Here is a 27,245-nt window from a genome sequence, read left to right as displayed (position 1 = left end):
TCTTTTAGCTAGGGAGCATTCAAATGAGAGTCCCCTCCCTCTGCCTGGCTCTGCCATGTCACACAGTTCTTAAATCCTTTGTGAAAAGATGCCTGGCTTCTGTTACCCAGGGTGATTTCTGGTAGCCAGAGTATATACTTCTCTTGCCTCAAGGCCCAGTGGTGATTCCTACTCACACCAGTCAATATTGTTACATGCACACATCAATATATTCTAGTAAATACCACCAGACCAGCAGCCAGCAGTCATCCCAAATGTTTTATAATCCCACCATATGTGTTTGATTGTGTCATTACATCGCCTGTCCTAATTAAGATGAAAGGAATCTGAATTGAAGTAACTGGTTCTAAGAGTGCCAGTCACTAAAATAGAATCCCCCAAAACCTCAAGCTTCCAGCCCAATGCTCTTGTATAAACTTCCTGCATGATTGCTTGTCTGCTGTCCACCCCCACTTTTAGAATAATCAGTTGTCACTGAAAATGTTGAAAAATGAGTATCTGTCAAATGTATACCCAGGCAGATTAGGCTTACCCAGAAAACCTGGGGCAATAGAAAACCTGGGGCAATAGAAATCATTACATTGTGTATTTGCCAGAAAGCTTTTGACCTCTCTACAGTGTTCTTTGGTCCTGTAATTGGTGGGATGGCTTGGAGTCCTAGGAAGCAGAGAGTAATAGGAAAAATATTGAACATTGCATCTGATTGATTGATTATGATGTGTTGTGATCAAGCTCTTTGGTGAATAAGACCATCTATAAGCTCCCTTGCTTTGTTTGCCTCACTCTGGCGGAAAAAGATTTAAGTATGGGAGAATGGAAGTGGCTGCCCCCCTGGATATTTATAGTTCGAATATTCATTTTATTGTTTGTGGGTTATTTTTTACATAGTTAAACAAAAGACAGTTTCTAATTTCCTTTTAGAATTGACATAATCTACATGTTGAATTGGGTTCATCTGTGTTAGCTCTAACAGCATGCAAAGAGCAAGATTAGTGCTAACTCTGCAGGACAAATCAACCAGGGTCAACAGACTCATTACAATGATTAGAGCTGAGTTCAGGGAAGAAAAAACAAATGAACCCTGTCCAAGTGGAAATGTTCTTCAGCCTTTCAAACCAGGTATACATAATCAGATGGTTTTACTAGAACCTTCCAGACTTGCCATATTGTCTAACATTCTCATTATTAGACACCAGCACTTTGTCCTGGCTTTCTTCGAAGTCAAAAGTAATTTCACTCAGTTTGACTACCACGTAAAAGCACCAAACTTGGGCAGACCCCTGTGGGTTTTTTCCGCATAAGGAATAAAAGAGGAAGAAAAGCAGCTGCTTTTTGGAGTCTCCTTGCATTTACAGGCCTGTCCCTTCCTGACACTCCAGAACTCCGTGCAACACAATGGCAGCGTACACACTTCAACCTAAAAAGAGAGTTCCCCAAAATGAAGCATTCTGCTTTGGGAATGTTTACTTTAAGACCAGAATCTACTGGAAGAAATTGCAGCACCAATTCTCTTTTGGGAACGGATGGCCTTCACAAATCCAAATTCGTGTTTTTGAGACAGCAAGTTAAAACATGGTTGAAAATTTATTAACTACACAAGAGGAAAACCAGGCATTTATCTTGATAAATGAAAATGGGGCTGTGTATGGCAAGGATTTGTATCTGAACAGAAAAGTCAACATTTTGGGGGATTATAGAGTGCAAGTCCATTATTTCAGTCTTTTTAACAAAGAAGTTTAAGAAAACCAACTTAGGGAAGTTCTACTTTACATCTGAATGCTATATGAAGTAGAGTGGCAGAATACTAACAAGATCTTGCCTGTAAAATAACTCACAAATCACTATCTTTTGTTATTTAAGAATATTCCTGTTTTCAGTGAGCAGTTTTCAATTACCCCAGATGACTGACATATAATTATTACATTCATTTATATCCTGGGCCATTTCCAAGTTCATTGAACAGTGTGTGTTGCTCTGGGGGAGGAGGGAAATCCTAATGCTTTCTTTCTTGGACTCAAAGAACAGAATAAAAAGGTGGTAAACAAAAATATGCAAAGAACTGAAAATTAATTGGTAGTTACAGGGATTAATACAGTGCCCCATTCTTGGAGATCTGTGTTTGGGGGTGATGTGAAGGTGAAATAGTTCAGTGGCATCTACACAAAGTAAACATGTCCAATTCCTCTAAGTGATTTGTCCTCAAACACTCTTTTTCTGTTTTCTTCCCTGCCCCTCAGGGCTTATTTTCACCAACCCAATAAAGTAAGAAGCTGACAAATGGTTGTGGAGGCAGAAGTTTCTCTCTACCTCTCCTGTGCCCAGAATCAACACAGTGTGATATCCCTGAGGGCCAAAACACCCCACCTCAGATGCTTTGTATTCTTATCTTACCCAGCTTCCCCCGCCACTTCTGGTCCCTACCTTTGAAAATAGACTTCCTTCCTGTGGGCTCATGTTTAGAACATGAACATGGCAGAATCAACATTTGCTTTATTTTAGTTGCCTCACTACTGCTGAGCACCCCTCTAGAAGATTTTAGAAGAGATGGTTAAGTTAATAGAAATGGACTATTAATTTCCACTTTTCCTCCTAATCATAAGCTAAATCCTGCTTTTAAAACCCCTGTGCATTTGTATAGAGCTGTCTCATTTGAACCCACTCTATTCATTATTCTCTTTAGACTAGGCAGGGTGCGTATTGTTCTTGTTATTGGATATCTAATTAACACTGTAGAGGTGAACTGACTTTGCAGAGAAGAAATGGAGAAATGAAGCCCCATGTAAAGCCTGAGTCATCCAATTCCAGGGCTACCCTCTCTCCTCTAAATCCCTAAACCCTGCTACTACTCTCTACCAGTGAGGAAAAGGTAAGGTTTTTCTCTTTAGCTTGGTCCTCCCTGTGCTGTTGTGATAACCACTTTCAGCTTGGCAATTTAAGACAGGCTCCAACTGGTATAGAGGAGTAGATTAATCACATTCCTTTACTAATCAAGCTATTTCATTTGGAACATCCTGTCTTCAACCTTCCCTAGAATGAGAGACTGGAGGGAGAAATAAGACGTTACCATTTGTCCTGTCATGTGTTGGTTATTATTATTTAATTTCTAACTTGTATTGGGAACAGAGCCTGTGTCCCCCGATGCACCGTGCAAGGATGGAGACAAATCCTCACATTGAAAAAGTTGCCCCGAGGGCTGACAGACACAAACAGTGACTTGGAATAATTATCACAGAAAAGCAGGAGGTGATGAACGCTTAGGTGTGCAGTGTAGCTGCTGGGGCAGGGAGGAGGCCAGTGGGAAGAGGAGGTTCCACAGGAGAGGTGGGACCTGGTGCAGGTGAGATGGAAGCAGCCTCTAGAGGCTAGACTGGACACAGTGCAGGTTTTCTGATCCAGCAGACCAGGTAAAGGAGGAGTCAGAGTCCTCAGTGGCTTTTGCAGGTTTTTTATTTGGATTTACCAGGCACATGGCAGGCAGGGGTGCTGGGGGGCCGGGAGGCTGGCAGTCCTCCCAGCCCCCAGCAAATCCTCACTCTATCTGGGCTCTCCGGCCTTCTCTCTGCTTCTCTGCTCTCAGTTTCTCTGCTTCTTTCTCGGCTTCTTTTTCGGCTTCTCCTGGCATCCCCGTGACGCCACCCTTAAAAAGCACAGTCTTAGGCCAGGTGAATCCCATCTACCTACGCCCACACCCTACTCCAGGTGCCCGCCATCAGGCATGCATTCAGGACCGCATATCTGTCATCTATCCTGATGGTGGGAGGGCAGAAAAGCCTGATACTTTTACCTTACCCTACACAGCCATAGGGGGGAAGAAAGACATCCCAGGAGAGAGGTCAAGGCAGAGAAAGTGTGGAAGCAAATATAATAGTTTGCTCTGTGGAATGAGAGGTGCCCAAGGGAAATAGGCTCCAGAGACCATAAAGTAATATTTAAAAAAAATAAGTTCAAGTAGTTTTGGCAGGTGGACTACTCCAAAGTAGCTGTGGGACCCCTGAGGATGACCATTGATGGCTAGACCAGATGGGTCACATTGGGAAAAAAAACATAACATTGTCTACAGAATGTTCCATACAACATAAGCATACACGTTAATCATCATTCCACAGGTGAAGTGAAGCAACAACAAAGTTTTAAGTTGGTTAATTGAAAAACAGGCAATAAAAAACCTAGATATCGCCAAGACCTGGACTATCCAATATGGTAGCACTAGTCAGGTGTGGCCACTCTCAAAAGAAAATTCAGACCAAAAATTCAGATTCAAAGATTCTGTATAAAACATATGTGCTATTTCCTTTCATTTCTATACATATAACATTTGATATGTTGGATTAAATGGAATGTTTTAAAATATAAAATAAATCAATAAAAATACATTTATCCTCGTCCACCCAGATGAAGTCTATCTCCTTCAAGTCTCACTGGGAGCCTTAAACTCATCCTCGTAATCCTGCCTTCTGCATGTTGGTCCTGGAACTCCTCTTTGGGTGGCGGGAACCCCCAATTCCTTTCCAAGTCCTTCCAACCCTAGCATAAATCTCCAAATATTCCCAGTAGTATTATTTTTTTAGCCAGCTAAAATTAATCAGAACAAAATCTATTTTCCTATCCTGCACTTTTGCCTTCCAATAATTTATTGAGGGCTTGTTATGTATTAAATAATATGTACTCAGCTGACATTTCTTTAAGTAAACTGTTTTATAAGCTAGAAAATACCATTACCCCCATTTTGCAGAAGTGATAACTGAGGCTAAGAAAGCTAAGTAAAGACCAGGTGAGTGTTGGAGCCGGTACCTCCACACAGGGGTGTCACCTCTTTCCCACTGTGCCCTGCTCTCTCTCAATTTGTCTCTGGTCTCTGTATTAGCTGTTCCCTTACCTTGGAATGCCCATTCCTCCTTTTCTTTACTGCCAAACTTGTTAACCTGCTCCCCAAGGCAGAATCAGCTGTGTTCTCTGTCCTCTGTGTGAATCAGCCCAGATCCTGTCTCTGGAATGGCAGCTATATTTTGCTGTCATTTTCAGTCTAGATGTCCATCTTGCCAGCAATTTGGGACTCCTCCGTAATTCAGTTCTGTATCCTCACTACCTTGCATGAGCAAGAAATAGGGTCTCAAGAAAACTTCTTAAATTTATTTCATTAAGGAGGTATAGATCAGGCCTGACTCTGAAGATGATGCCAACGAGGAAATTGAAAATCTTAGTGAAGGCAACATTTTGGGAATAAGGGGTACACATATTTCACTTGAGTACACCGGTTCTCCTTTGCCTTTTAGTTGAAGAAAGTGAAAAACAAACTACTGTCTGTTAATAGTGGACTAGGTCGTTCAGAAAAGCTATCCAATTGAAGGGAATAAAAATCTGGACAGAACGGAAGCACGTATATTTGAAGACACTGGGAAGGTCACTGGTCAGTGTGAAATCACTGAACAACGATCTGGGTGGGACAAGTGGGGAGACCAAGTGCAGTGAGCTTGAATTGGTAGCCTGTCCCCAGGGGCACCTGCCATTATCAGCTGACAGGTTGAACGGCACTTTGGATGTCTTCCCAGGCTAGGGGACAAAAGCAAGGGCACGGATAATGGTAGGGGGCTTGGTAAACACCCTATACGTTGATTGGGGACTCTGAATACCTAAACCTCAGAGATAAGGGCTGGTCCTTGGATTGATATTATCTGATGTTTTCTTAGCACCCAAGAAGCACAGGAAAACTCCAGGTCTACATGACTTCATCAATGAATGCTACCAGAAGTTGAGAGAGAAAAATAACACATCCTACACAAACTTCCAAAAAGCTGAGAACGAGAGAACATTCCCACTTCATCTTACAAGGCCAGTATAACCTTGATATCAATACTGCACAAGGAAATTGTGAGAAAGGAAAATCACTGGACAGTCTGACTGATGAGCACAGATGCGAAGTCCTAAACAAAATTAAGTCTAGTAAAACATGGAGAGGATGGTATGACACAGCTGAATTCCTATCAGGGACATAAGGATGGTTTAACATTGATAACACAAAGAAATATTCTAAGATCATTCTAAAAGTATTTGTATTACCACCCATACATGATTTTTTTTAAAAAATTAGCGAAGTGGGAATAGAAGGGCACTTCCCTAATCTGATAAAGAACATCTCAAAAATCCTGTATCAAATATCAAACTTAATGGTGGAACATTGAAAGTGTTCCCTTTTGTGGGCCTCCCCGGTGGCGCAGCTGTTGAGCGCTGAGTTGCGAGGCTGCCCGCAGCCTCTGCAGCGCCAATTCGATCCCCAGCTACTCCCCGGCCACTGGAGAAGGGTCCCGTATGGCGCGCAGACCTCTCCTGCCACCCGCTGCTCCCCTCAGCAGTGTACTTTGGTCCTTCTGCCTGTTCTGCTCCCCATTCTGGCTCTGGTGAATTCTCTCACCCTCCCGCGCTTCTGACTGTACCCAGTGCTTGTATAAATAAATAAATAAATCTTTTTTAAAAAAAGGTGTTAAAATAAATAAATAAAAAAATTAAAAAAAAAAAAAAGAAAGTGTTCCCTTTTGAGATCTGTAATAAGAAAAAGATGCCCATTCTTACAGTAATATTCAATATTATATTGACCAAATAACATAGTAAAGCTGGAAATAAAATGAGAAATAGTGAATGAATGAAAGGCGAGAGTCCAGAAATAGAAGTGAGTCTTCCTAAAAATAAGAGACTACAAAACACATTTTGGTTTAAAGCCTCCCTTCTACAAGACACAAATCCTAACTAAATTCTTTTTTAATTGTTTTTAGGAAGAAGCAATTCCTTCATCAAGTACTTGCTTGATGAGTATGGGCAGATACTGCTATAAATCCTGAGGTGCAGCGATGAATAATGCAAGATCCTTTCATTCTGGCTGGAGAGGCTGACTATAAACAGGTAATCAGATAAATATGTCACATCATTGCAAATAATGGTCAGTGAGTTGGTTGGGGGAAGAGAGTAGCTGGCAGGAGAGGTCACTGTATTTAATTAATGAATTCATAACAAAATAACATTTCATTAGGACATTATATGTTTCAGGTGTGCATCATTAAAAATGAGCATCTATAAATACTATTCAGTTCATTAGTAAAAGTGCAACTCATAGCCTTCACCGTACAAATGTCCCCTTTCACCCAATTTACCTCTCCCTCCTCCCTCCCTCTGGTAACCACTAATGGGTCTAACAGTTTGTTTTTGTTTTATTTAGTTCACCCATTTCTATGCCTTTTCCATTTACCACATATGAGTAAAATCATAAGGTGATTGTCTTTCTGTCTGGCTTATTTCACTAAGCATAATACTTCCTAGGTTCATCCACATTGTTTAAAATAATAGAAGTTCATCTTTTATACAGCTGAGTAGTATTCAGTCATGCTTATATGCTACATCTTGTTGTCGGGAATGTCTCCTCCAGCATCTTGTAGCACCATGTAACCCAGGTACAAGTCATCACAAAAACAGCTACTTAGGAGAAAGGAATAAATGAAATCACACACGTAGGGAAATGCATTCAACACTTCTAAAGCAACACGATTTGTTTCCAAAGAGCTTCTCTTTTCTTTCTGCTGCTAAATTTGCTAAAGTTACAAAACAAAGAAATCAAAAGAACTAAGAACTAACCCTAGAAAGCTAAGGAACTGAAGCTACTAGAGGGGCAGGGGCAGAAGCAAGGTGAGAGGGAGCACGATGGATCATGAGGGTGGACTGTGGGTGACTCGGTGGTGGAGGCAGTGTGCAGCAATGCCTGAGGGGAGATCCTCGATTTCTAATACACAAACAACATGTAGGGCCTCCCAGATGGTGCAGCGGGTTGAGCGCAGTGCTATGAAGCTTCAGCCTCTGCAGCATGGGTTCAATTCCTGGTGGGCCAGGGAGATACCCACATGGTGCAGCAGACCTTTCCTTGTCTCACTGCTGCTCCCCTCAGCAGTGTTTTTGGTCCGTCTGCCTGTTCTGCTCCCTGCTCTGTCTCTGGTGAATCCTCTCAACTTCCTGTGCCTCTGGCCTATACCCAAGCTCTTGTGTAAATAAATAAATCTTTAAAAAACAACAACAACATGTAAACCAATGTTGCCTTAATTTAAAAAAAAGGGGGGGGGCCACATTTGGACCACCAGGCCCATAAACAGGCATTTTCTATGTGTGGCCCACAGACCTGCAGCAGAAACACCTGGGAAATGGTTAGAAATGCAAATGACCACACATCGGCTTGTATCAGAATCGCCTGGCAGGCTTGCTAAACTCAGACTGTGGAGCACCAATCCCAGTATTTCTGATTTGGTAGGTCTGAGTTGGGGGTCTGAGAATTTGCTTTTTTCCCAAGTTCCCAGGTGATATGGGTGTGCAGACCATACTTTTTTTTTTTTTTAAGATTTATTTATTTATACAAGAGCTAGGGCACAGGTCAGAGGCACAGGAGGGTGAGAGGATTCACCAGAGACAAAGCAGGAGCAGAGCAGGTAGATGGACAGAAGACACTGCTGAGGGGAGCTGCGAGAGAGACAGGAGAGGTCTGCTGCGCCATGTGGGCATCTCCCTGGCCAGCTGGGAATCAAACCCATGCTGCTGAGGCTGTGGACAGCCTCATAGCACTGCACTCAAACCGCTGCGCCACCGGGGAGGCCCAACAGACCATACTTTTGAGAACCACTCCCATAAGCAGATGACTTCTGATGCGTAGGTCTGGGTAGAGGGCATGTGGAGAAGGCGGTGGTGGCTAAATGGCAGAGCCAGGGTGAGATTCAGGCCACTTGTTTCTCCCTTTGTCTCTGGCTGGGATGAGGGTAGGATGGGAAAAAAGCAACAGAGCCAAGGTCATGGCAAAGTGAGGAGCTCCTGCAGCTGGTACTGCCAGGACGCTCTGCAGAGAAATAAACCCTAAGAGGTTTGGACCATCCCCTGTGCCTGCAGCTCTAGCTGGCTGGGCTGATTGTTTCCAGTCATACGAGAGAGAACAGGGGCATTTTCTAAACCTACAAGAGGGCGCACAGGGAGAATTTGCAAAGACCCAGCCTGCCAGGAGAGGCTGCAGCACACACGGCCCTCACGGGGGCATCAGATCACATCCCTTCAGGTCTGAGTAACTAGACCATCAGTTGTGGAACTTCAGCTGCAGTGAAATATGTGGGGGACACACAGAGGAAACACCCCCATCATACCAGTCTCAGGTTCTCACTTGCCAAGGTCTGTATTTTCTTTCTCAATTGGTGAACCCAGATCTGTCTGCTAGTTTTACTTTTAAAAAATGAGACTCAATCCTGAAAATCACTGTAATCTAAACAAAGAAAAATAAAGATTTTATATTCAGCTATTTATGGAATACATGCAGCCATCAAAAATGCTTTAAAATAAATAAGGTAAAACACCATACACTGCACTAAAAGGCAGAGGTCTGTATTTTCAGCTAAGTGCACAGAACCCACCCCTGACTCCTCACGCCCCCCTGCTCTCAATCTCATTCCCTCCACAGTCGATTCAGCTTCTCTGTGGTTACTCCCTTGGATTCAATAAGGCATTCAGCTTCCCTGGCTTGGGCTCTCTGGCAACCCCTAGAACACCAACACCAACATGCTCTGGCTTTTCCTGCCCTGACTGCATCAGTGCCCATCCAGTCCCACTGGCTTTTGATCCCTGGGACCTCAGCCCTGCACCAACCACCTACACATCCAGCATCCTGACGACATTTTCCCATTTGCCCTGCCCAGCCAACCTCATAAAACACAAGGAGCTTTTCAGTACAAGAAGGAAGGATTTGTAATTTTGTGGGGACTGTAGAGCAGCATGCTGACTTGTTTAAAAAAAAAAAAAGCCCAGCAAAAAGTCTTGACCTGGAAAGAAAGCTGGACCTGTAGCCTTGACCCTCGTTCTCCAGGACTCCCACCTTACCTTTGGGATCTAAGAATGGTAGTGGTTTGGGGTTTCTCCCATTTGCTCTAAGAATGGTGGTGGCTGCCATTAGCCAGTAAGTCTTAGAGGATCTGGATTCAACCTGGCAAAGGAATTGGATGATTTCCTCACAGAAGAGGAGTGATTTTAACCAACACCCTGTGTCTAATGAGTAAATCAGGTCCAATTTGACATAGATATTGACAGTGATAGTTGAAATACTCATTACTAGCAGCTTGGAGGCAGTGAGAAGGGCCATGTCACATGTTCCTTCACTGATGTGCTCTTCGCTCTAAAGAAACAGAAGCTCCGGGAGGCCCTAGAGTCCACTTGGTCTGGGTGAATATCAGCCCATGGGGCACACAGGAGTCCCAGGACTCCACCTTTCCTGTCATGCCCATCTAGAGCTTCCTTCAGGTACACACTCCTCAAACATTGGCGTCTCCCTCAAAGCTCGTGATATAGAGAGCCGTGAAGGCAGGATGCCTTCCACTTTGTGGTTGGCAGGACAAGCCAAAGTCTTGCAGAAATTAAACACATTAAAGCACGATCTACTTGCATACATCTTACAGAGATTAAATTCACGAGGAGGCTGGTGAGGAGAGAGGCTCAATCCAAACACCTTTGAGCTTTCTTGTTTTCTTTTCCTTCCCACAGGGTCAGCCACTGGGAAAGTGCTGAGTAGGGCCAGTGTTTGCTGCACCTCACACTCATTCTATTCCTTTTAGAATTTTAGCCTTCCAGGAGTCCCTCCCCTCAGCCACCCATGCTCAGCTGCTACAGAATAAAATCTAGGTGATAAATCCATTCCTATATACCTGTTTCCCATTCTCAGGTTTTAATATAATGGAGGTTTCCTAAGGAAAACTAAGCTTAATCTAAAAGAAGAAATGTATTGTGGTTCCTGTACCTGGACGTGAATCAAGAAGCCTGCCCTAGCCTTTCTCAAACTCTATTCCCTGGCACCAGTGACCACACCTCCCTGGAGGGCTGTACTGCCTCCAAAAATGCCCTCACTGCATTTGACCCCTCATTTCTTCTCAATGCTGCCTGGGAGTAGCTTTTTGCCTTAGCATCCTATTTTCCTTTCGTGCACGGCTCCAGGGGCAAATGGTTCCTAAAACAAGCATTGGTCTGATACTCAGTACCTTGTAAGAATTAAAGCAGTGGACAGAGTCAGAGGCAGGCTGCACTTTCCCCACACCCCCCTTCTAGCAGGCTGAAGACTAGAAGGCTGTGCAGATAAATAGTTCATGTCAGAGGTATTTTTTTTAAAGTTAACATCAGAGTCCCTTCCTAATACCTGGAATAAGCCAGAGGTGAAGCAAGTGCTAAGCTTTAATCACTCAGGGTTTCAGTCATTTCCCAACACACTTCCGTCCAGTTCAGCACCCAGGTTTTCATTACCATTTTCAGCTAAAGGTCAGTGCTTTCATTTAATTGCAGGACTAAAAGTGTGTAACCTTGTAACTCTTGATGCAGGCTCCCCAAGCCAGATCCAGACCCACCACCAGCATGTAGTATTTTCAGAAGCGAATCTACTCCGAGTCCTGTCTATCTTGAAAACAAACCACCCAAGTACTAAACACCCTTCAAAAGACATCTTGTCTGGTTGTCAGAATAGGAAAATTCAAAGCGGCCTGCTGGTGACAGACTGTGGTGTCCCTGCCAGCGTCTGGAAACCTGGATGGCGTCAAGTGGCAGAGCTGGGAGGCTCAAAACCAGCTCAGGGCGAACACTCAGCTGGAAGCCACCCACCTCCGCTGTTGCCTATCAAGCTGGCAAAGGAATCAAGTTGAGAATTTTTTTTTTTTTTTGGCTGGCATATTGAAATCTGTAAACCTCTTTCTGTAGAACAGAAGCTGTGGAGGGTTTATTTTTTCCTGACTTGAGCTAGAGCACATGGGAAGAGACTGCAATCTAGTTTTGCCAACTATCCGAGTGGAGTTGGGGATAGGATGGCGAGAGTTTATCTCTTCACAGTGACGGTATGGGGAGAAAGCAAAGTGGCCTGTAGGGTGACCAGTTGTCTCAGTTCCTGCAGGACTGAGAGGTTTCCCAGGTGCAGGCCTCTCCATGCTAAACCAAGACTGACTCTTCACCCTAAAAGTGGGTTGAGCTGACCCAAACTGTGGTGCTTATGAGATTAGGCTTCAAACTCACATTTTCCAAGCAGCAAAATTTTAAAGAATCATTTTCATCCATGATGACTTATGAGTTTAGGCCTCAAACTCACATTTTCCAAGTAGCATCATTTCAAGGAATCATCTTCACCCATGATGAGAACCCCCAATGCAGATTATCCATTCATCCACACAAACATTCTAGCCAGGAAATGCTAAAATAGTACAGGTGGGAATTCCAGTTGCCAAGCGGATGCATGAGCCCATGGTTACAAACATCTTGGGAATGTGCCTTCCCCTGTTCCACTCTACAGCTGCTATCCTCCCTGGACACCCCCTTCACCAGTCTGATTTCCTACACTGCCATTCTGTGGAAGAAGCTCTCAAGAAGACCTCAGAGCGCTTTACCAGTCTGCTGGTAACTAGACCTGTGTCTAGGATCAACAAAGTTTAGGTTTGGAAATCACCTGCCAGGCCATCAGTGAGGTGTTTTCAAATATCTGCCTGTTATGAGAATCCCCAGAGGGTGATTCTCAGTGAGTCTAAGCAAGATTCTGCTGCACTAACAAGCAAGATGCACACAGAGTATCTTGGTGGCTTTTACCTACTAGGCCATTTCTCATTCAGACTCCATGCCTCTCACAGGGATCCCCAAGTGACTAGTCACACCCAAGAGAACAACTGGAATTGTGCATTCTGGAATTCAATACTCCACCTAGAAGCCCACATTCAAGACTCCAAGATCAGAGCAAGTCATGTGGCCCCACCACAAGGGGCCATGCAACACATCTCTATCTGGTCCTCAGAAGCCAGTGGGAAAGGAAACAGCTCGTGAATAGTGAGTGTGAGTATTGCCCAAACCTATGAAGTACAGGCCCTGAGTCTAGCTTCTAGAGATTTTGAGTCACTGGATCTAGTAGAATCTGGAAATGCTGCAGGACTTGGGTATAGACTGCATGTTGGGAACTACAGATGAGGTGATGATGTGCCTATGGCCACATGACTTCTCAGCTTGAGTCAAATGAGCTGAGGTCTCTGGACTCTTGATCCAGTGCTCCTTCAAGTTGGCAGCTCTGCTTTCTCAGAAGGGTTTGAATATTATCCTTTTTTTTTTTCTTCTGCTAATGGAGTAAATCCTTAACAAAATATTAAGCATCTGTGCAAATCTAAGGGGGGCAATTTTGTGAGTCTTGGGGGCTGCTTTTCACTGTTAGATGAGTAACAGAGACTTCCCACCTTTACCCAAGCTCTAGCTTTTCCTGAGGCAGGAGGAAATTGGGGTGATTAGGGAAGGATTGTGGAAGGAGAATTTCCGAGGTCCACATTTCCCAGCTAGGTCCTTCCCTCACTGTGTGTTCCCAGCCCAGTTGGTAGGTAATTGCCTTCTCTCAGTGTCTGCAAACCTAGTTAGATGAGCCTGACTATAAATTTCTCTGAAGACCCTACTGGGGAGACCTGCAATGAGTTTCTCCTGCCTTTGAGTTGCCTTGGAGGGCACCCATGAAGATGCTTCCTATGAGAAATAACACCCACTTCAGGTGCCAGAGAGTACTTGCTCTTCTGAACACTGAAGACTGCACTAGTTCCCCCACCTCATCCCCTGCCCTGGTCCTGGCTCACCCCTCACCCCTCAGGATTACTGACACTCCCTCAGTCACCCTCCACCCATTCTTCCCTCCATCTAAAATGCTCTTTCCCCCTTTGCTGAAATTTCCATCCGATAACCAACCAGCTCAGGTATCACCACCTCACCGAAGAATACTCAGACTCAGTATTAAATATTCTTTTCTTGGGCCTCCCCTGGTGGCGCAGGTGGTTGAGTGCTGCACTGTGAAACTGTCTGCAGCCTCTGCAGCGAGGGTTTGACCCTGGCCGGCCAGTGGGAATCCCACATGGGACTCCTGTCTCGCCCGCTGCTCCCCTCAGCAGTGTATTTCATCAGTATGCCTGTTCTGTTCCCAACTCTGTCTCTGGTGAATCCTCTCACCCTCCCGTACATCTGGCCTGTACCCCAGTTCTTGTATGCATGAATAAATAAATCTTTAAAAAAATATTCTTTTCTCTAGGATGTAATGGGTCCACATTCATGACTTTCTTTTAAAATTGATTTTTTCCACCTCCTATTATAAGCTAACTTGGTATCTTGCATAATTTCTACAATATTTGATGTTGACAACTTGGTTCTAGGAGGAAGGAGGAAGGGGAGAAAGAAAAGAAGATGGAAGCCAGGGGAGGTTTTTCTTTAGCTTTCTCCCTAGATTTCAGTCTCTCTAGGGCTATATTTTATTCATCATTGAATTCACACCTCATCCCCACTCTCACTCAATTATTGTGAGCAATTATTTTATGTGATAAGTGCTCTAGGATTTTGTTGGCCCTGGAGACTGGGATCTGATCCTGGGTTTTGGCAAATCACTTGTGTTGTTTTGAGGGCATAGTTCTTAGCTTTCTTAAATCTAAATTAAAAGCATTCAAATATCATGCAGGGATACTTAGTGCCAAAGGAACACATATCACTTCCAAAAATAAACATTGGCCATGTATAGAATCCATGATTCACAAACCAAATCAGAGCCCTTGGAAGAACAATGCTATTTCTCTATAATCCAAACGAAATGAGAAACGGGTGCTGCTTCATGCTTAGTTTCCTGTCCTCCTCCCTAGCAATGGAGGATGAAAAGGAAGAACCAGTTGTGTTTACAGACAGGCTGATGGGAAGCAGAAAGCTACCTTGTTGCAATGTGACTCTCCAGTGGCTATTGTGCCTGTAGTGACCCCCTCCCTCTCCCCGCCATGGAATGCCTACATGGAATATTCAGAGGGCTAAGTACCCCTCAACCCCTTTCCAGCAAGTGGGTGACTGGAAGTCCCACAGGCATCATGATCCCTCAGGCAGGAGCTGCCAGAGCTCTAGAGATTTTCAGTAGAACTGCAAAGCGACAGCCTTTGGTCCTGGGATGTTTCCAGAAGGTATTGGGACTCTCTACTTTCTCTTTTTCAGGTGCTCCTCCTTCTGTTCTTTGTCCCTACTCTTGGCTGTGGTTGAGTCTGGCTTGGCTCTAGTTCTCCTGGCTTCTGGGTTCAGAGCTACCTTAAGGCATGGAGCCTCCACTACCTGCCGAGCACTGCCCTGGGTTCTAGGGGCCCCAGAAGGAACCCATCAAGGAACATGCCCTCTAGGGCTCCATGACCTCCCTGGGGAGATGAGGCAAATGCACACAGAAGGAAAAACAGTGGAGCAGGACTTGATTTAAGTGTTTGATGAATGATGCCCACTGGAGTTCAGAGGGGGACGTGGGAGTCCTCCGACAGGGATGCCCAGTAACGGGCACATGGAGGGGTTTTAACCTGACTGGGAAGAGCTGAGAGGAGACAGGCCAGTCTGAAGGAGCAGGCTTTCTGGAGACATCCAAATAGCCATAGTTCAATGCTTAAATGCAAGGTGCAAAATTCTGGGGCAGCGAGGTCAGGGGCATCCCCCAACCTCTGGGTTGGAAGTAGCTATGCCCTTTTTGTGTAGAGCTCCTCAGAAAAATGGTTCCCCCACCTGTCCCCCTCCGCCTGCTGTTCCAGGACAGGAGGTACCTTACTTAGCAGACTCAAACATAAGCAATCTCTACTTCCAATCTCTGGGGTCTCCTGCTTCCAAAGAGCTTAAGCTTTTACTTCTCCCCCTCTGTTCCCACAATGTAGTTCCAGAAAATCTATTTTTCCTCATAATCAGTTTTGTTTGCTTTTTCATTTCTGAATTGTGTCCTAAGATAAAGCCTCAATGTGATGTCTACATGCACATTAATCGTCTTGTTCAGAAAGCCAAGCTGGAGAGCTCCCCACACTCAGAAGCACCTTCCACAGCACCTTTCTGGAGACATTCCCATGAAGACTTACACAGACAGCATCTCTCTCTGGGCCACCTATTGGGACCAACCATGCCTGTCTGAAGAGGAGTTGAGGTAAGTTATAAAAATAGGGAGACACACTGAGAATAAACTAGCTTTTCTCAGCACTTTCCAGGAGCTGAGCTTGTTCTTCTGAAATCTTTACTGGGTCTTTCTTTTCATAAGCGATGAGCTTGGAAAGTTATTTACCCAGATGGTTTGTGTTTTCTTTGCTTCTCTCCCACCTATCACACCCACAGGTATTTTCACCTCTGCGTGGGGAGCTCTTTCCTTCCTTCATCTCGTGTCCATTCACCTTGTCAAATTTCATTCCCCCTCTCTTGTGAGGGAATGAAAAGGGGAATATGGGTGGATGAGTTTAAGCACTGAGGTCTGTGGAGGCCACTGCAAAGAGCATGTAGTGTTGCTAAAACAGGTCTTCTCCCTCACTCACAGAACATATGTAGCCAGCCTGGACTTCTGCGTCCCTGACTCCGAAGTGTCATTTTTTCCTGGTGACACATGGTCATGGACATTTGGAACTTTCTGATGACCCAGCACCTCACTCCACTTTTTGACTAACAGCACCCTGGTATTCCTAGAGAATCCCCTCACTCTGCGTTTGCATAGAGTAGGATAGCTTCACCTCATCTCTAACTCAAGAGAAGGGCATATGAGCCCACCCAAGTCATTGGGCATGTGACGCAATTTGATTATTCTGAGAATTTTAATTGAGTGGGAAAAGAACCCTTCCTGAGAGCCTCCATGCCAGGAAGTGAAGTCAAACAGTAATTCAGAGCTAAGAAATGGAGGGAGAGAAAGTCCTAATCCTTTGGTCCAGCTGCTTTTAAAACTGGATCCATGTTGAGATTTTTCAGTTGTTGAGCCAAGTGAGGTCTTTAAGTAGGTTACTGCGTTCTGTCAACCAGAAATTCATATCTGCTATTATTTACAACAAAGAAAGAGAACTATCACTATGAGAAAGCATCCTCCCTTCTAGCCACTAATGTCCTCTCCTCTTGGGTCATTGCTTTGTTTTTATCTCCTCTCTCCTCTTCAGTATCTGTGCTTTCTTCAAGTCTTTCACATGTAAAAACAACCCTCCCTCTGCGCTCCCATAAACCTTTGAGAACATGTGCTCTCAGAAGCTTCCTTCATTATTGCTCATTACACTCTTCAGCTAACAATGGTCCGACTTCTTTCCCCTGCTCTTCATTACACTGTGCTCATTAAATCCAGGGGTGACCCCAGCAGTCCTTCCCTGTGGTTGACTTTGGGTCCTCATCTTCTTGAAATCCTCTGTGGGATATCACAGTGTTGGCTTCACTCTAGTTTTTCATTCTCTCTTTCCTGAGTGTCCCTGAGCCTTTGACCTCTGCATTCTTTTTTGCTGACCTTGCATCCCCTGTCCACATCTAAATGCTGCACGCCAGAATGCATCTTCAGCCCCCGTGTCCCCTTCTCTCAGCCTCTGGCTCCTTCCTCCCTGGTAGTGAGGCAGGAAGGGTCTTGGGACAAGGACAGGAGCAGTCTCCTCTTGCTCTTTCTCTAACCAACAAACCCTAACTCCTTGCCTGTCCTCACCCATGTCTGCGTCTTTTCAATCTTGACCAGAGGCTCTCAAGAGCCTCCTCCCAGGCTTGGGAGCAGGACCCCTCAATGCATCCCTCTGTTTCCTGACAGTGGAGAACTGGGCAGTGACTGTAATGCGCATAGTTTATCAGCCTGTGTTGTGGGGGAGTTTGGGGTTGGGTTGAGGGGCCCCCTGGCCTGCTCTCTGTCTGGTGACATTTTCATCTACTCCAGGGCCCTCTGCTATTGTTCACCAATGCCTGCAGCTTGCGCCCTAGTTCCCTTCAGCCATTTCCCACTGTGAATTCCCACAGACCAAGTTATGGGGACTTGAAGTTTATAGACCCCCACACACAGTAGATGCTCAATAAAGAACTGTTAGAAAATAAGTGAAAGCATTCTCAAAATGTGCGACACTGAACTGAAGACAGAATTTCCTGGCTTACCAGCAAAATTACTTTGAGCTTCTGTTTTTTTCTACATGATTTCCTTATTCACTTCTCCTTTAATTGTCTGCTTTGCTCGTCCTTCAAATATCAATGCAAGTATTACTTCTAGGAACCTCCCTGGGACAACACATAGCTGTACATATATCCCCCCACCCCGAGACAATGAGCTCCTTTCACCCCAGAACCCCAAAACATTATAGAAACATTACAGCACATGACATTGGTTTGATTTGCTTATTTATGTTCACGTTTATATCACTAGACAGTGAGCAGATTCTGGTCTTAGCTCTGGGTTGTCAATTTCCTCACCTAGCAAATGGAGGTAATAATACCCACCCAACTCCCAGCACAGGACGGTTGGAAATCAGAGGCTGCATGCAACAAGCTTTGTCAACTCTACAGAGAAGGGCTGTGGCTTCTGCGAGGAAAGAGAAATCCGGAATTCTGTCCCTCGCTCTGCTACTCACCAACCCTGTCAACTCGTTTTCTTGTTTGAAAAAAATCCAGGTTATTGAATATGGGAGATAATGCACATGAAATTGCTTTGCGAATTTTGAGGGTTTAATGTAAGTCATCGTTTATTGTCTGATCTAATCTGAAAACAAAACTCAGTAAAACTCTATCAGTGCAATGGTCAATAAAGGCGGACTTCAGGGGGCTTATGTGTGACTAGAGTCCTTGTTACTTATATCACAGGAATGACACCGGGTTTCCTTCTTAAATTCTTTATGTTGCCTATCCAGAGCATTCAGTTTTATTGAGCACTTACTTCTGAATATCATGCTATGCACTTAACTTACATTAAAAAAATACATGGAAGACTAGGCCAAAGTTATCATCTTAATAGAAGGTGAGCTGCAGGCAACAAGTACATGGAGTCACTCCGGCAAGAAGGGTCTATATCAATGTCAACAAACAAGTTCCTTGCTGCCAACCCTACCATCTGTCCTCCTGCTTCCCACCTATCTTACTTTATGTGGACCTTGATGAATGGGGTTCTCACAATCCAAGCTTCTACTTTAGCCAGGCTTTGCACATGGGTCACATGACTGCCGTTTGGCCAAACACCCAGAGTGACAGAGCTGGTAACCTAGAGAGTGCCTATTTGAAAATTTGATGTTAGAAATAAAGCAAACAAAGACCTTCCTACTAGTTTCAGTGTTTTGGGTTTGTAAAAAAAGTGATGTTTTCAATGCTTAAAGTGAAGATGATTTCATTCTGAATTCTCTGAAAATTTCCAAAGTGTTAAATGATTAATAAAATGAATGAAGAAAATTTAAAAAAAAAATACAACAATGTATTGAGGTAGGTATTCATTCCCCACTAAGAAAGTGAGACTTAGGAAAGCTGAGTAACTTGGCCAGGAAGTGACAGAGCTGGGCATGGAATCCACATTTGTCTCAATGGGGCCAAAGATAGGTCTGTCTCTAGAGAGAAGCACAAAGGGATGCTGCTCCTGGGGTCAGGGTGCCGCACCCCACTCCCCACCCCCACCCAGGTTTGGTAATGCTGAGGGCTTGCTGCAGACAGAGTCCTGTCTTCAAGTTCTCTACTCGCTGGATTAAAACAGAAAAGCTGTTCTTTCTGCTGCAATTCCCTGACCCCCACACACACGTAAGGCTTTTAGACTGAAACTATCTTGTACCAGAAATTAAACCTCAATACTGGTATACCCTCTAAAGAATGTTTGACAGATAAAAAAGATTTGCTCTCTACACACTCACGAATAGATCAAGTTTCCCATTAAAATGTTCTCATTGTGGTTCAAACTCTGAGGTAGCACAGGACTTCATGGCCAAAATTGGTAAGGAGAAGAGAGAAAAGTTAGTGTTTGTCTTGATTCTCCTTCCCTTCTTTTCTCTTCCTGCTTTTAAACCAGAGACAGTGAGCAGATTTTAAAAACCACAAGGTTCTCAGAGATAAGCTTATCTGACCTCATATTCTGTGAAACTGAGGCCCAGAGAGGTCAAGTGAGTTTCCCAAGGACACAGAGCTGGTAGGCATCTGGGTCCTGGCTCCTGGTGGGTGACATTTAAGACATAGCCCATTTAATGTTCACAGCAAGGTGAGTATATCCTTTCAGAGATAGAGAAAATGAGGGAGAGCAAGATTGGGTGGCTTGCTCAGGAAAGGCAGAGCCAAGAGTCTGGCCCAGATTCTTCGGCTCATAACTGCTTCCTTTTGGATGTCCTGTGATCCACTCCATTTTCACACAGGACGGATACAGCCACCGAGATGGCCCTGGTGTGGTTTGAACAGAATAGACGGAAGCCCTTTAGACACCCTACTCAACACCGGGGGTGGGTTAATTGTGGTTGTTTTTGCTCATCAAGGTTTATCACAGTGGGGACTGGAAAGGCCATTTGGCCCAGAGCTGCTGCCTGACCCCACAGGGCCTCCGTGTAGAACTCTCACCTTCCTTTTATGAGTGTTCAGTCTCAGAGACATCAAAAAAAAAAAATGGAATAAATTATCTTCATCACACAGGCTGACGACATAGTTTATCTTCAAAACTTAGTGTTGTTTTTTTTTTAATTCATTCTTTTGCTATTCCAATGCTGACAGTTTCTTTTACACTTTATACTTTGTGTTAAAAGGGTGGATTAATAGATATACACATTTAAAAGTGTGTTGGCTTTTATGACCTGTGTTTTGCATTTCTTCATTTTTGTTTTTACAGAGTGATCTCCCTTGAACTCTGAAGCTTTGACTCTATTTCCCGAAGCCTCTCCAAATTATTCTTTACAGAAAATGAAAATGAGATTAAGCTCTCCATTTAAGAACCTCTGCAACAAGGGCGATTAAATCTGTCCAGATTTCTTAGCCTGACTCTCAGGAAATTTCCAAGGCTTTGTGGTGCTCTTCCCCCACCCAGCTGTAATTGTTTTTCAGTAGATAAAATTGCTTTGTGGCTTTGTCCTGTTCTTTTGGGATGAAAGAACAAAAGGAAACAGTTTCAGTTGCTCAGCCACCCAGAAATCTTGCATTGGGCCTAAGAAACATGGGACTGCCTGTGTTTTCCAGGTTAGGAAGTTATTAACTGATCAGTTGCTGTTCTCTACAATGGACACTATTTACCTTTTTAGTTTATATGCATTCAGTCCACAAGCTTTTATTAAATGCACATTGTGTGGTTTCTTGCCTACTCTCCAGTAGCCAAAGACTTGTAAGAAAGAAGACCAGGAGAGAATTTTAATCTGAGGGACTCATCAAGACTGATTTAAACTGGCTGTGGCAGCCCCCAGCAACTGCAAACTGCCCTTCCGATGTTCTTTCACAGCCTCGTCTGGCTATTCCCTAACCCCAAGGAAGCCTGCATTACATTCTGAGATTTATCCCCAAAACATCATGATTTTTCTTTTGCCTGGAGTGTCCTTGAAGTGTCCTTGGATTCAAGAGTCCTTGGAGTACCTTCCTCCCCTTGGCAAACTCCTACTCATCCTTTTATATACAGTTCCAAGGCTCACACATCACGGTTCACAATTCTTGAGTTTGCCATATCCCAGAAGTTGTATAACCCCCCTCACTTGTATTAATTCAGTAGTTTGCAGAGTGCAGTACCCTGTCTGCACCCCCAGCATCACTGGGCAGAATAGGAGAGGTTCCCCATAGATCTGCTGCATCAGAACCTGGTTCACAGCAGTACACCTTAACAAGTCCTCCAGGTGGCTCCAGCATCACTCAAGTTTGAGAACCACTGTCTTAACTCAATGGTATGGAGCAAATATCATTATCTTGCTTCATAACGGGATCCACTGAGCGGTCCAGAGGTTAAGTAACTTACTGAAGGCCCCACAATGAACCACCTAATATCCTACCATTTGGTGTGGTATTTTCTCAGAATTTTACTTTCTCCAAGAAGAAATTCTCCTCTAAACTGCTCCCTTTTCTGTGACCCCTGGCGTATTAGAGCCAATCAGTAATCTCTTTCCACCTTGTACTGGATGGCAAATAATTGTAAGTTTGATTTGCCTGAGACCAGGGAGTCTACCAGGATAGGCATGTAATTGAACTTGCACCCCATGCCAGGCCATAGATGGTCCCTGAACATTTGTTTACTGAATGAAGAAAAAGGAAAAAATCTTAAGATTTTATAAAAACTTGCTGCAACAAAATCAGTTTGAAACTATTTTCTGTATTCTCCATGGGGCACAGAAGGATTAATGCATATCCTGCGCCTTGGCCTCTGCAGGCAGAGCAGCTTCTGATCTGGGCCCAGGTTGGGGGAGAGGTTTCATGACTAGTGTGTCATTTCAACACCTCCTGGCTACACACAGCATCTATTATATACACAATACTGTGAAACAGAGGGGGAGATTTAATTGGGTTTCACTACAATGGATTGCTATTGCATTCATTGAAGCCCCAATTCCCCTGGTTTTCCTCTTCACAATGGGAAAAATCTACTCCAAGTCCCCTCCTTTCAAATTGCATTTCTGGAGTTTTTCAAAAGCTTTTATAGACTCTGGTCTGAGGTTTCCTGTTTTACTCTACATAGAACCACATCTCAGGAAGGGAAAACAACAGGAACAGTGAGCAAGACCATGTCTGAGGGGAGCTCAGACCAGCTCAGCGGTTTGAGCAGAAAAATAGACCTGGGTGTTGGGGACTGGGTATGGGGTAGGGATGGGAGCCGATGTTTGTTCAGCTGCCCCGTTTGTCTTTACCTTTATAGAGATCCTGTGGTGGCCCTTGCTGTGCTCACCTTTTTCAGGCAAGGAAACAGAAGCTCAGAGGTTAGTTTCTGCAAAATCACAGAGCTGTAAATGGCAAGTCTGAGATTTGAATCTGGGCCTGCTGCCTCCTAAGGCCTTGCTATTGTTTAACCAGTTTCCTCAAACCCTTTAGGGGGTACGATTCAGAAAGGCCTTTAATTTCTCAGCTCTAGAGGTTAGGGACCAACCCCTTGGCTTCCTTCATATTACTCACCCACCATTTCCAGTGACCGCTCAGGACTGCTCAGTGCTGTGGGGGGGGGGGGGTGGTTTGAGTGAAAGAGCACAGCTTCCTCAGCCTCTTAGCCCCCTGTGGCATTGTACACATCCTCTGGGTGCTTAATCTGATAATCCTCACATTGGGCTTTTGGCATTATGGATTATTTCAGTGCTAAAAAAGTATATTCGGGTAGAATAATACATTTCAAAACAACTGACAAATAATTGTACATTAAGCCATATATTTTTTTTCTTCTTGGAGGTTTCTTTTGAAGAGCTCCTGTTTTGTGGGTTCTGTTTTTGCCTGATTTGTCCCAGAGCCCCTCCCCGGGCAACCTCCACCATAGACTATCCAGCCCTTGTGTCTGTACTGACCTCAGAGGTGGGTGAGCAGGGACCACCCACCTCAAGGTCCGCTCCTCAGCCTTCCTTGAGCCACGGAACAGCAGCACTCAGGGTCATACCTAAGAATCATAACTTTTTGGGTAATCACAGCAAGAGGCACAAATGCCCCCCCAGGGGCACTGAAAGGGAAAGCTGTATATTGTCCCTGTTTATGAAAACTTCATTTTGCATGCAATTCAATTTATTTCTCTCCGAAGTGGAAACAATTCTGATGGCATTTAGTGTATCTTGGGCACTTAAAACCTGACACATCTGTGAAGCATTTATGTAATTCTAAGAGTTAATCTGCTATGATCGACAGCTGGAACAAGGTGAGAATTGACAAAAATATTGTAAAATTGATGTAAGACAAATGAATATGAATGCTGGAACGCAAATTTCATGTAAGATGGAGTTATCTTTTTTTTCTTAAATGACATTTGTTTAAACTCAAATTAACTACATCAGTCATAGGTGACTGTATATAAGGGCCAAGATTTTCTGTGGATTCTGTTTTCTGAACTGCTTGAAAAAGCACTCACCCCCACCCCACACTACCAAGTCAGGGGCCTCTCCTACAGTGAAATGTGAATTTAAAACAAGTTTCTAGGTTTGATGAGGTCTGGTGAAGGAACAAGGCTAGCAGTTTCTTTTTTTCCTTCATTCCCATCTCCCTTAAAAAAATTTTTTTTTGTAAGTTTACAATTCAAGTCATGTACTTCTATTCCACCTGGTGCTGGGGAGAGTTAGCACACATGTATCCTATGACCCAGCTGATCTATTCCTATACATCTGAGGAAAGAATACATGTGTTTGCAAAAAAAGATATGTACAAGAATATTCCTGGTGGCTTTTATAACTCAAAACTGGAAACAACCCTAATATCCACCAACAATGAAATGAATAAATATATGATTTTATATTTATACCATAGAATATCATACTGGAATGAAAATTATCAAACTAGCAATATACATTACAGTACGAATGAATCTCAGACATTCAGTATTATATGAAAGAAGCCAGACCCCAAAGTGTCCATTCTGTATGATTTCATGCACATGAGCTATAAGAACAGGAAAAACAAATCTATGGTAATAGACATCAGATCAGTGATTACCTCTGTGGAGGTGGCACTGACTGGGAACTGCTAGGAGGGTAAATTTTGGGGAGATGTAAACATTCTAGAACTTGACCTGCCTGTTCTATGAGTGTGTACATATGAAAAACTTGATCATGTTATATATTAAATATTTGGGTACCACACCATATATAAGTTATACTTCAATAAAGATAGTAATGAAACAAATGAAGATCTATAGCAGGAAAATTCGCCCATCAATGCTTTACCAACAATTAGGGACTAATAATTCTGGCGTTTCCTTTATAAAGACAAACTCTGGTAGGAAATAGAGCAACATTGAGCACGTTTTATATACTGAACATTGTCTTAATAGCTTTATTTTACCTTTTAACTCTCTTCCAACTTAGGAAGTATGCAGAACAGAGCTTATTAACTCTGGTAGAAAATGTAGATTAATTAATCTGGGATCAGACTGTGAATAAATGTCAGAGTTGGAATTATATCCAGCATATGATGGTGCCATTTTACCATGCTGCTTTCCAACACAAATTTTATTTGCAAATAAAGGTGAACCTCTTTCCAAACAAGAACCTCAACGAAGTTCTTCATAGAAAGTTTTTCCCAGGAAGTTGTTTTCATAGAAAGACATTGTGGCCAGCTCTGGGTGGATCGCCAGGTATATTTACACACGGACACACTCACCAAGATTTCAGGAGTACAGGGAACTTACTGCTCCTTGCCACAAATTCCCTTCCCAGAGTCACCAGGAAAAATGCAGGAAGCCCTGATAAATTTGAATTTTATATAAATAATGGATGCCTAATACAAGCATACGTAAAATATACATATGCGTAAAGTATAGAATAGGAGGTATGTATAATGTAAAGTATGTTGTGATAATCTGTGTCCAATTTAACTTGGAAATTATGCTTTCCTTTGCTAACTTTGTCAAGCTTCCCCAGTTCCAGTCCCATCTTTTTGTGATACCTGCAGTCCCTTTCATTTTGCAAAAGCAGAGGTGTAATTGCAAACACCAAGCACATCCACGTTCACAATATCGAATGCAATTTGATGAAGACAGAGAACTGTTAAGCCTGAATTTCCACTCAGGGAAAGGGACCCTGTAGGCAAATGTTGTGACCAAAATTGTTGCCTTGTTCATTTTTTTTTTAAAGATTTATTTATTTATTTTATACAAGTACTTGGGTACAGGTCAGAAGCGCGGGAGGGTGAGAGAATTCACCCGAGCCAGAGCGGGGAGCAGAACAGGCAGAAGGACTGAAAGCACTGCTGAGGGGAGCAGCGGGCAAGCAGGAGAGGTCTGTGCACCATGTGGGGTTCTCCCTGGCCAGCGGGGAATCAAACTGGCACTGCAGAGGCTGCGGACAGCTTTGCAGTGCAGCGCTCAACTGCTGCGCCACCAGGGAGGCCCGTTCATTTTTTTAAAAGATTTATTTATTTATGAATACACGAGCTGGGGTACAGGCCAGAGATGCAGGGAGGGTGAGAGGATTCACCAGAGACAGAGCGGGGAACAGAACAGGCAGACTGACTGAAACACACTGCTGAGGGGAGCAGTGGGCGAGTCAGGAGAGGTCTGCTGCACCATGTGGGTTGCTCCCTGGCTGCCCGGGGATTGAACTCATGCTGCAGAGGCTGCAGATCACTTCATAGTGTGTTGCTTAACCCCTTGCACCACCAGGGAGGCCCCATCCTTGTTTATTTTTTGATAAAAAAATCTTTAAATTTCAAGAGTGGGGTTAGGGGCAAGGAGCAGTTCCCCTAGCTTTGCAAATGACTTTTGACAGAGTTCTTTTTGCATTTCTGGCTTATGTGTCTGCTGTGGTGGAGGCAGGAGGAGGAGGTTAAGCACTGGGCTCTCTCATGTCTTCATGACATCATTGCTATAGTCATTTCCTTTGGGTAATTTGTTAAAGAAAATGAAAAGTCTCCTTAGAGTTGCCAGCTACTAAAACAGCACTAGCTCTAGCTACAAATTTTGAATTATTGATTATGGCGGCAGTGGCGGCGGGGGATGGGGGGATGTTTCCTTTTCATATTCTTCTGGTGGGTTCTTGCAGAAATAAAATATTTGTGTTGGGTTGCTTAGATGACTCCAAGATGCTATTACTGGGTCGGAGAATTGTTAAAGGCACTAATCATTTATGCAAAAGACTTTTGTGAACTACAGAAATCTTTGAAATTTTTCCATTTAAATGCAAGAATCTCATCAAACTGCCCAGGGAGCAGATTAGCCACAATGACATAATTATGACTTTCTGCTTTTCTTGCAGGTTTCCCGCTGTACTCCAGGGACCAGCAACTTTCCTTCTGCTAACTACATGCTTCTTCTCAGTGCCCAAATAATGCTATTCTTGAGAGCAATGTGGTTTAAATTTAAATGCAGTAAGACTTCTGAAAGAGACACACACAACCTATATTCCATATGAGCGGTCATAGTGAGCCAAGTCGGTTTCATATTTGAATGTTATTAAAACAAATCAAGAGGCAGAGATACTGGATTCCCTTTCTAATGGGTGATTCAAATGATAGTTCTACCCCTGGACTGACTTAGTAATGCAGCAAGCAGTCTTTGCTGAAGGCTGGAGTGTTACTCCTGCTGATTTAAGAAATTAGAAGCTGGGCATTCTCAATTCCTGATTTGGAGTTCTCCCTAAATGACCTTACAGGAGAATATGACAGCTGGGCTGTTTCATGGGTTTGCTGCCATGGGGGTGGGGAGCATCATGCCCAACTTTATGGAGCCACAACCTGAAGAGGTTGAAATTCTGTTCCGTTTTCTTATCATTTAACAGATATTTATTGAGCACCTACTGTGGACCAGTCTCCTTCCAGGTCTAGGGGTGCAGTGGAGAGCTGAATAAGGACAGCAGCATCCTTCTTGTTACAGAGCTCATGTTTCAGCAAAGGAGACA

At 43.8% G+C, this 27,245-nt stretch overlaps 1 protein-coding gene across 5 annotated transcripts in view; it reads right to left on the bottom strand.

The window, feature by feature from the left end:
- Positions 1 to 27,245, bottom strand: part of KCNAB1 (potassium voltage-gated channel subfamily A regulatory beta subunit 1) — a gene marked incomplete at both ends in the record, with an annotated part of 324,812 nt that overhangs the window by 112,700 nt on the left and 184,867 nt on the right. The gene's annotated exons all lie outside the window — the stretch shown is intronic.

Source organism: Talpa europaea (genome assembly GCF_964194135.1).
Source record: "Talpa europaea genome assembly, chromosome: 4".
NCBI classification, from domain to species: Eukaryota; Metazoa; Chordata; class Mammalia; order Eulipotyphla; family Talpidae; genus Talpa; species Talpa europaea.
This window is presented reverse-complemented; position numbering and strand designations above follow the sequence as displayed.